Consider the following 11,230-nt stretch of genomic DNA (forward strand, 5'->3'; position numbering starts at 1 on the left):
AAGCACCCACTCCGGAAGCTTATGTTCTCCTACAACATCAATAAAACAAAACACCTCCCACACACATGTGGGGCAAAAAGGAATAGGAGAATATTAGTGTGGGTAAAAGATATATCAAGAAATGCATCACATCTAATAAAATCAATAATTGGTACCTCTATAAAATTCTCTGAAAAATTACACAAAATACTCACCTTGTCATCTTGAAAGGTACCTGGAGTGGTGCTTGTTACCTCTATCTCATCAACTAATGGCTCAGACTCCAGTTCTGGTGTATGTACATCTTCATGTAGTGATTCTAGGGTGCTTGGCTCTATAGCACAAGTCCCTACACTTACATCCTCCATTCTTGGTGATTCTTGAGGTAATGCTTCCAGTAAGCATTCCCCTACACATAAATTATCTTCAACATCAAAACCTGCATCTTCAACAACATCTAAAGCAACAGCATTAGTAGAATCAGAAATCTGAACAATTACATCATCACCATAAATAAAATTAGATAAATTCTTGTGAAGAAATAGAAGTAGTGTCAGGCCTGACAAGATCTCCACAATCCACCTCTTCACTGGCTCTTTGTGCTTGTAACTGATTAATAGATGATGCTATCTGATCTAACTGACTCTGTATATTCTGTATCCTAACAAATTGTTGCTCTTAATGTTCTCTCATTTGTTGCATAACTTCATTGCATTTCCACATTGATTCTTCAATTTGTTCTTGTGCATCCTCATACCTATTCCGTTGCTCCATAGGTAGGTAGGACTGATAGGACTGAGTCTGAGGCTGATAAAAATAATTCTCCATCCCATCTCCAAAACACTGATGATATGGATCCATGGTCGAATAAATATCCTGTTCTTACACTGAAACACTAGTAAATAAAATCAGAAGACTCAGGAACAAATAAAATCAAACACATGGATATATAAACATGAAAACAATCAAACAACAATCCTAAAATTACTACAATGCTTATAAAGTCCCCGGCAACGGCGCCAAAATTTGATAAGCGAATCTGTCACATCCGCTAATCAAATTTTTAATGTATTTTTCCACTGAACCCCTTAATTTAACAATAATGTTGTAGTAACGAGCCCAGGATCGCTCTCGAGGAACCAACAATATGATGTAATCCTAGGATCGTATTTTATTCCTATTTTTGGGGTTTTCGATATAAAAATGGAATTGGGGAGAATTAAACTTGAATTTAAATCTAACAAATGAAAAACACAGCAAATAAGAAACTAATCTAATGCAAGAGTGAAACCTAACTATGTGCCAATGAACAAATCATTACGCATTGTCACACTGCGTTGTGATAAATCCATCAACACACTTAAACTAAATATGAAATAACGAGACAGAAATTAAATCTGATCTAAAACAAGATGTAAACCCTAACTTAGAACTTAGACTCTAAACAATTAATCAAGCACAACTTAAACTCAAATTAAACTACAACAAGGTAATGAAATACTAAATTACTTGCATAAAAACATAACAACCATTAAAAGAAACAAGTTCTAAGCTATAAAACAGTAGCAAAAAGAAATAAACCCTAACCAATCCAATTCACAACCAATCTCACCAACTTCACACTCAAGCCGTCACACAAGAGTGCCAAAGTCGAGACCACCCAACTCTGGACCTCAGTGGAGACTCTCTACAGCGTATCAGTTCCAGGATTGCTCAAGAACGCCGACGGACCACCCCCGGCGAGCTAAGAACATCCCAAAACCCACTCAAGTGCCGAAAATATGGAAATCTGGTCTCGGAATTTGGATGGAGGCTGTGGATTGCAGATTGTGGATGGATGAGGCTCAGCAACGTTGGAGGACCACCGCCGAACGCTTCTGATGAGAATCGTCACTCAGATTTGAAAGACCACCTCCAAATCTAGCGAAAACAGGGGAATGCCGAGAGAAGACTTCCACCGGAGGAAACACCCACCGGAGGCTCCAGAGAATCGGGATGAACTGATGTAGAGGTTATCCACCGAGGTTGAAACTTGAGAGAACGATTGGAGAAGGAAAGGGGCCGGAATCCAGAGAAATGCCGTGGGGACGAAGCTGCTGTGCGTGGAGGATTCGACAAAGATGCTGGAACACTGTAGCTTCTCATTTAAACAGATCTGGATCTGATCGGACGACTGATATCATTCCGGGCTAAATCAACGGTGAAAAGTCATCCAAAATCCGATCCGAAGGTACTGATATTGATCTAGGATCTGGATCTACCCTCCCGTAGGTCGGATCGATCAGATCATCACTGGATGGCCCGGATCTGCACAGTCTTCAATGAACAGCCCAGATTAATTAAACTGGATCAATGGCTGGATGAACTCAGATCTGGATCAAAACTTCTGGATCTTCATCAATGGCTTAGATCTTCTCCCCATTAAGTTGGATCGGCCAGATCTTCAACGGATGGTCCAGATCTGTCCTATTCTTGATGAACGGCCCATAATGCTCCAAAGCTTGATCTTCTTGTTTGAACTCCGATTCGAGCCCAATTTCGGTCCAAATAGATCCAAATCTAAGATCCTTTGATGCCTACAAAATAAGAATTAAATATTAGCATCAAATAACACCAAAAATAATATAATTTGCAATTAAGTCCAAAAATACACACTATGCACAAAATGTGATATAACCATGATTTAAACTATGAAATCAACATCAAACCATGCATATATGAATCAAAATAATGCAGTAAAATCATGGTTATCAACCATTGGTACTAAAGTAGACTTGTCTTCTCTTATTTCCTCAAGAACAATTTTACTCATGGGCTTGTGGTTCATTATATAGTCCTCTTCTAAAAATCGGGCATTGGTGCTAACAATGACCTTCTGATTTTTAGGACTATAAAATAAACCACCTTTCGTTTCTTTAGGATAACCCACAAAGAAGCGAACTTTTGTAAATGATTCCAACTTATTAGCGTCTCCCTTCAGCACATGTGCTGGACTACCCCAAATCTAAATATGTTTCAGACTAGGCTTACGCCCATTCCCCAATTCTGTAGGAGTAGAGGTTACTAACTTAGAAGGTACCAAGTTCAAAATGTACACTGCCATTTCCAGAGCATATCCCCAAAATGAATTTGGTAATTCTGAATAACTCATCATTGATCTAACCATTTCCATAAGAGTCTTATTCCTTCATTCTACCACACCATTCTATTAGGGTGTACCAGGTGTAGACAGTTGGGATTGAATCCCGACCTCTGATAAGTAACTCCTAAACTCTCCTAAGAGGTACTCGCCACCACAATCAGACTGTGTGTCTTGATACCTTTACCATGACGTTGCTCCACATCAGGCTTGTATTCTTTGAACTTATCAAAGTACTCAGACTTGCGCCGCATTAAGTAAATGTACTCGTATCTCGAATAGTCGTCTATAAAAGAGACAAAATATTCGAAACTACATCTTGCCTGGATAGTCATAGGCCCACATAAATCAGAATGAACCAATTCCAACACATCTTTGGCTCTATATCCCTTGGCCTTAAAAGGTCTCTTGGTCATTTTTCCTTCCAAGCAAGATTCGCAGGTTAGAAAATTTTCCACCACTAATGAACCCAAAGGTCCATCAACTATTAGCCTTTGAATCCTACTCAAGTTAATATGACCAAGCCTTATATGCCAAAGATATGTTTGGTTTATTTCCGAAGGTTGCTTTCTATTATTAGAATTAGAAGATGTGTTATTAATTTCCATTTGTTGTATCGTGGGAGTTATTGGATTTAGAGTATACAAATTGCCAACCAACACACCAGAACAGATAACTACCCTATTTTTCTTGATAACTACTTTGTCATCAAAAGAAATAGAATATCCATCCATAAATAGTTTAGAATCTGAAATCAAGTTCTTTCTAAAATATGGTACATAAAGATAATTTCTCAAAATCAATGTTTTATTTCTATCAAAAGATAAATAAACATCTCCCACTGCAATAGCCGCCACTTTTGTAGCATTGCCCATGTAGACGGTAATCTCGCCTTCATATTGTCGTCGAGTTCCTGGAACCCCTGCAATGAATTGCAGACATGATCAGTGACTCCCGTATCTATACACCAGGTACCGGTAGATAACACTACTAAACATGCATGTTTCAACCACTAGAGAATAAGATATACCTTTATTATTCTCCTTTCTACGAGGACAATCCACTTTCCAATGTCCAGACTGCTTGCATGTGAAGCACTTGCCCTTCGACTTCTTCACACCTGCATGTGGCCCAGTCCCTAGAGATCGATTCACTTTTTTTGCTGAACCAACTTGTTTCTTTTTCTTCTTTTCGCCTTTCGGCTTAGAAGCAGAAACATTTTCAGTAATGTGAAATTGAGAACTTTGACGAAATAGCCTTCTGCTGCTTGAAGTTCTGTCAGAAGTTCCACCAACGAATAAACCCTTTTGTTCATGTTGTAGTTCAGGTGGAACTGCTCAAAACTTTTAGGCAGCGTTTGGAGAATGATATCGACCTTGGTTTCCCCATCGATTTCTACTCCAAGGACTTCCATCTCATTCAAAAGAGCCATCATTTTGAGGATATGATCCCTTACGGGTGTCCCCTCAGTCATGGTGGTCGTCATCATGTTTCTCATAGCCTCCTACCTAGCAGCCCGATTCTGGTGTCCGAAGAGTTTCTTGAGATTGCACATCATGTCATAAGTGGTAGGCATGACCTGATGTTGATGTTGCAGCACATTTGACATAGAAGCCAAAATGTAATACCGCGCCATCTCATCTGCCCTGACCCATTTCTTATGATACTCAATCTCCTCTTCACTAGAATCGCTATTAGGCAGGTTTGGATAGATCTCAAAAAGTATGAACTTGTAACCTTCAGCAGTTAAGACAATGTCCAAGTTTCATTTCCAATCAATGTAATTGGGACCAGTAAATTTGTTTTCTTTTAATATAACAGCAAGAGGATTGAAAGCCATTTGAAATCCTAAGAATCACAAAACATTTGATCAAAACTTTAGAATTTAAAATAATATTAATTCCTCAAACAATATCATTTAAATTCACCAATACCTCAAAACATCGTAAATTTTGTATGCCATGATAGTGTGGACGTATACAAATTCAAACATTTGTAAGAGGGGGTTTTACCCATTAATTTTATTATCTTGTCAACCTAACTTTATGACAAATAAAATTAATAGTTGATTTTTCTTTGGTCACACAAATAATAGCAGTGACTCCGATGGGGAGGATACTATTAAATGCGCCTAAGTGTATACTATTACTTGATACTTAGTCTATTAAATAGGATTGTGCTCCTTCAGATGGAGAAGATCACACAAACCTAAATAATTTCCTATAATTATCCATAAAGAGAGTTTGATCTAGTGATCCGCAAACAAACTCATCTGATATGGAGGAAGGCACTCAAAGCCAAGGCGCAAGTTTGAATGCATCATTTACAAACCAGTAATGGAGACCGTAGAATTTTAATAATTCTTCTCCCACTTAGTTATTTAAAATGAGAAATTTTAACATGCACACACACACAACACATATAAAAAGCATAAAAGACAATAAATATGAAAAATAATTTTCCAACTATTATGGCCTCATCCATAGCTGTCCTCCAAGTGCCACTAACCCTAGCCGCCACCAACGGGTCATGTCGTCACGTCTATCTTGCTTCCTTTTCCGCTGTGCCTCTGGTCCTCAAATAGAACCATGCCTCGCAAGGATACGATCCGCGACAAAAATAAAATTTTACATTTATTGATCCTATATTCCATAAGGGAATGTACATGTAATCTAGATCGAACAGAATATAAAATCCTAAAACAAATACAACTCCTGCTGTATTTAATAATTACAATCATGCACACACATAAAATGCCCTCGACATACCTGAGGGTCCAAATCACACACAAACATAATAGGGTCATAATAGTTGGAACTAGGATGCCTGCAGCCATAGAGTTAATCTATTTGCACATCCTACTATTATCCTGCCTAAATTCACTACAAGAAAAAAGCCTAACAACAACGATTTTTCACTGTTGTCGTAGCCTATTTTGAACTGTTGTTAAAGGACGTGTTGTTAAAAGGGGTGCCCAAAGACAACAGTTTTCAACAGTTGTCTTTGAAGGCAAAGACAACAGTGAAAAACTGTTGTCTTTTCCTTCAAAGACAACAGTTTTTCACCGTTGTCTTTGAACGTCTACCTTTAATAACAGGGTCTTCAACAACAGTTTTAAACTATCTACGACAACGGTGAAAAACCGTTGTCTTTTTTAGAAAAAAAATAAAAAAAAATTAATACACAATTTCCAATATTATAAATCATTCAAAATACTAAATTTCAAAATAAAATTTAATATACAATTTTCTAACATTCAAAAATAATATCTATAACATTCTGAAGAAATTTCATAAGCAACCAACAAAATTTCATAAGCAACCAACAAATGATAACACTATTAAAACAAAGGTAGAACAATATAACACAAGATTTTCTACTTAGATGTCGGTGAAGAGGAGGGATTGCAGCTCCTAGTGCTCCTTAATTTGTTAAAGTCTCTTCATTTTTTTAGCTTGTCGGCATTCTTCCCAATACTCTTGAGGACACCTATTCGAATAAAGATATATAGTACAAATTAGCAACTAAACTGTACGTGTGATTCTAATTGCACTGCATAAATGTTACATAACCATAAAAACCATTTGATATAGTCATCTAATAGAAGTGCAAAAAGCGTTATCTACGTAACATAAATGGTAACCTCTTGAAACAATATGGTGGCTCTTAAATTTCTTATTAAGTAGAATTTTCATTCTATGTCACTGCATACAAAGCTTCTATTATAAATCATGCAAACATTATTTGACAGGAAGATGTGAAGTTGATGCATGACATGAGCCTGGATGCCTACAGATTCTCTATCTCCTAGAGCAGAGTCATTCCTAGTCGGCATTCACCTTGCAATAATTTATTTTCCTGACCAAATAGTTTAAGCATTACATGATTCTAATTGGTGCCATGTTGCAGATGGTAGAGGGCCAGTTAATCCAGAAGGGGTGCAGTATTATAATAACTAGATCAATGAACTCAAGAAATATGGTACAATTAGAATAGTGGTCATACCTTAACAATTTTCAGTCACAATTTTACCAAACTGTGTTTGGCTGGAAGGAATTGAACCTCATGTCACTCTTCTTCACTTTGACCTCCCCCAATCTTTGGAAGATGAATATTCTGGACTCTTGAGCCCAAAGATTGTGTACATTTCTACTACAGCCCTTTCATTTGCATCTCCTCGAATAATGTCTAAGATAGTGTCCATTTTGATGCAGAGAGGACTTCACTGCTTATGCTGATGTGTGCTTTAGAGAGTTTGGGGATAGAGTGAAATACTGGATCACTGTCAATGAGCCAAACATTGAACCCATCCTTGGCCATGATCTGGGAATATTTCCACCAAATCACTGCTCTTCCTCCTTGGCCTCTTCCCTTGGCCTCAATTGCAGCAAAGGGAATTCATCTGTTAAACCATATGTAGCTGGTCATAACCTTTTGCTTTCCCATGCATCAGCAGTCTCCCTATACAGAAAGAAATATCAGGTTTCAGCATTAGTTTCTCATTTAATTGAATGATCTAAATGTTATTCAGGGTGTTATCTAAAATAGAGTGTTGTTCTTGTGCAAAAGCCAAATCAAGGGGGATATATTGGAATTACCTTACTAGGGATCTGGTTTGAGCCAGCTACAAGATTACCAGATGATAAAGCAGCAGTTAATAGAGCACTCAATTTTCTAATAGGCTGGTGAGTAAAGCAAACAATACACTGAAATCTTTGTTTTTGTTCTGACTGGTGACATCAAAAAATTGTTTTCTCTAGTCTAAGATAATACTGATGCACAATAATGCCATTACTTCTAAAAAGACATCATTGTTTGGAGAAAAAGAACACTAATAAAATGGCAATTCATAAGAGTTAGGCAACTGATAAAACTTATAAACGTGTAATATAAAGTCAAGATTCAAGAATGTGAAAATGAGTAGAACAATAAAAAGAGATGCACGAGCAAATATTTGCTCATGATAAAAAGCATAGAGCATGAACCAACCAAGGTATATGTTCCATAACCTTTTTAAGTGAAAGGGTCACTATCTATTCATCTCCATTTGGCTCATGGGCATCAAACAAATTCCTTTTATGGCATCAACCAAAATTTACTTCATAATCGCAAATAACCAGCAAAAAAGAGGTCATTTTTAAATATTTTCTATGACTAACATAACCAACTCACATCTTTTAGATATCTAGGCAATTAAAGAATGACAAAGGACAAAGCATAAGACAAAAAAAAAAGCAATAAGAGAGAGAACCTTCTCTAACTGTTTAAAGCCATCTTCCACTGAACTTGCAACATTATGTACATTGTAATCAATCCATCAAACATGGTTCCCTGTTAATATCACATGTATCATAACATGATGCATGGTATCCACATAAACTCCAGGTCACTTAGTACCAAAAGAAAAACTTACTTGATCTATGACAAGGACTGAGAGATCTATTATGATTTGAACAAGTTCCTTCACTGATTCTACAACCTTTAACAAAAATTATCCATAAAGTCCTGAAACATTTAGATGATACTAATACACATAGCCATTGAACCTCATAACACCAACCCACAAATGAATAAGATGGATTTACTGACCCAGGCAATCCAAATGTTTCAAAATATGTTACCTGTATAATCTCCCTTTTTTACTTCAGTGTGGAAATTTGAACATCACTAAAACCCTGTAAAAAGGGTCAAAACCAATGAAAAAAAGATCAGAATAGAAATTAAGTTATTAACATGTGAGATGGAAACAATCTTATGTTTAATCACGGAAGAAAAAAAAAATCTACACACTTGAGTCAACAAATCATTAAGAAGTTTTGCACTAATAGTTGTCTAAGCTGCCCATTAGACATTCATTTCATAACTTAACTCAGACCTACTGACAAAGAAAAAGAAAGAATTACCACATCAATGAAGGCGTCTTCTTTAGTAAATGGTGAGGAGGAGGCATTAAAGAAACACTAGCAGAGAAAGTCGAGGCGACACTAGTGAGGAGGCAGCGAAGATGGATGAAAGTCGAGGTGGCGAGGAGGAGGCGCTGGTGAGAAGGAGGCAACAAAGATGGCTGAAAGTCGAGGCGACGAGGAGGAGGCGGTGAAGATGGCTGAAAGTAGAGGCCGCGAGGAGGAGGTGGCGAGGCCGAAAGTTGAGGCGACGAAGAGGGCGGCGAGGAAGGAGGCAGCGAAGAGGGTGGTGAGGAGGGAGGCGGCGAAGAGGGCGGTGAGGAGGGAGGTGGCGAAGAAGGCGGTGAAGAGGGTGGTGAGGAAGGAGGCGACGAAGAGGGTGGTGAGGAGGGAGGCGACGAAGAGGGCGGTGAGGAGGAGGCGGCGAAGAGTAGGGTTTTGGGAAAGAGACAGAAAAAACAAGGTGTAAACAACACTTAATAGACAGAAAAATGATGAAGGAGAAAAAGTGGCGAAAGAAAAAACAATCGCATTCAACAACACTTAATAGACAACGGTTTTTAAAAACCGTTGTCGTAATCCCAAAAAAGCGCACATAGACAACAGTTTTAAAAAACTATTGTCGTACCCTTTAAAAATCGTTGTCATATTCCCAAAAAAACATAAATAGACAACGGTTTTTAAAAACCGTTGTCATAGACCAAAAAAATTACTAAAAGACAACAGTTTTTGTTAAAACCGTTGTTAAAAGGCAAAAAGACAACGGTTTGGTATAAAATCGTTGTCGTTTGAGTGTTGTTGAATGACATTTTTCTTGTAGTGATTTATGTATGAAAAGTGCATAATTTAACTGAAAACCAAACACACAGAGGCAGAAAACTAGCTCTGATACCAATTGTTGGAGCTACTCGGAATTTCGTTCTGTTTCCCCTGTACAAAAATTTGTACAAGCACAGAACTTTTCCTAGCAACCCATGTGCTTTTCAGAAGTTAAACTTGGATTGCAAATGAAACTTAACATTATTAATCCAAGTTCAACCCATGTGTTCATCAGAAGTTAAACCATATTACAGAAGTTGATTAAATATCTATTTCAAGGATTGACTTTCAGGTCGTTGGCGAGGCACTCGACCTTCTTGGGTATGGGATCATCCACCACTTCCTAGTCAAAGCCTTTCAAAGAAATTGAATATTTAAACTTCTTACAGTAAACCGTAGGTTAAACTATAGAGACCTCAATCAAAGAACAAGATTGCTAGCCTCTTATGTTGGTACTTCAGGATCCATACAAAGGAAAAATAAACTAGTACACAGCGGAAACAATTAACTAGTTATACCTTTCTTTGTAGCTTAAAGACCTCTTGATCTTCTACTATATTCCTCTCCTCTTGGACGTCGTGTGGGTGACGATCTACCAAGATGCAGAAACCACCCAAGTCCTTCTTTCTCCCAAGACTTTCGGCCACCAAGGGATCAAAGTTAGGAACAGTACCTCTTGTTCTTCTTTCTTCCTTGCAACCCGCCGGCCACAAGATGGTTGAAGCCTCTTGATGTCGCCGACCTTAGGTGAGAAAGCAAAGGGAGAATAAGAATATGAGGGGGTTGGCCACAAGGAGAATAGAAGAGGAATAGAAATAGTGTAGATGATTATTTCCTCTAAGGCACCATCTATCCTCTTTTATAATCCTTGGTAATGGCTAAAAAGGAAAGATTATAACAACAATTAAAATCTCTCTTTTAAATTTCCTATTGTGGATGGCTACAGAAGGAAAGTTTTAAAATTAAAAATCCCTCTTTTAAACATTGTAGATGGCTACAAAAAGGAAAGATTTTTAAAATTAAAACCTTTCTTTTTAAATCATGGTTATAAAAAAGGAAAGTTTTAACAAAAATAAAATCTCTCTTTTAAACCATTGTAGATGACTACAAAAGGAAAGATTTTTTAAATTTAAAACTCTCTTTTAAAACCATGTGGATGGCTTCAAAAAAAGGAAAGTTTTTTAAAATTTAAAATCTCTCTGTTAAAACATTGTAGATGGCTACAAAAGGAAAGATTTAAAAAAAAAAAATTAAAAATCCACTTTTAAACCCATCTTGGTTGGCCCCTTGCTTGGGCACCAAGCAAGAGGTAGCCGACCCCTTGCTTGGGCACCAAGCAAGGGGTAGCCGACCCCTTGCTTGGGTACCAAGCAAGGATGTGGCCGACCAT

At 37.5% G+C, this 11,230-nt stretch overlaps 1 long non-coding RNA gene across 1 annotated transcript; it reads left to right on the forward strand.

Moving 5' to 3' along the window:
• The first annotated feature begins 6,903 nt into the window (after window positions 1-6,903).
• Window positions 6,904-7,756, forward strand: LOC121968331. The gene is made up of 5 exons (XR_006108067.1): window positions 6,904-6,945; window positions 7,028-7,099; window positions 7,172-7,259; window positions 7,333-7,600; window positions 7,688-7,756. It is a non-coding gene; the product is annotated as an uncharacterized LOC121968331 (long non-coding RNA).
• Window positions 7,757-11,230: the final 3,474 nt, after the last annotated feature.

This window comes from Zingiber officinale, chromosome 3B, assembly GCF_018446385.1.
Source record: "Zingiber officinale cultivar Zhangliang chromosome 3B, Zo_v1.1, whole genome shotgun sequence".
Lineage (NCBI taxonomy): Eukaryota > Viridiplantae > Streptophyta > Magnoliopsida > Zingiberales > Zingiberaceae > Zingiber > Zingiber officinale.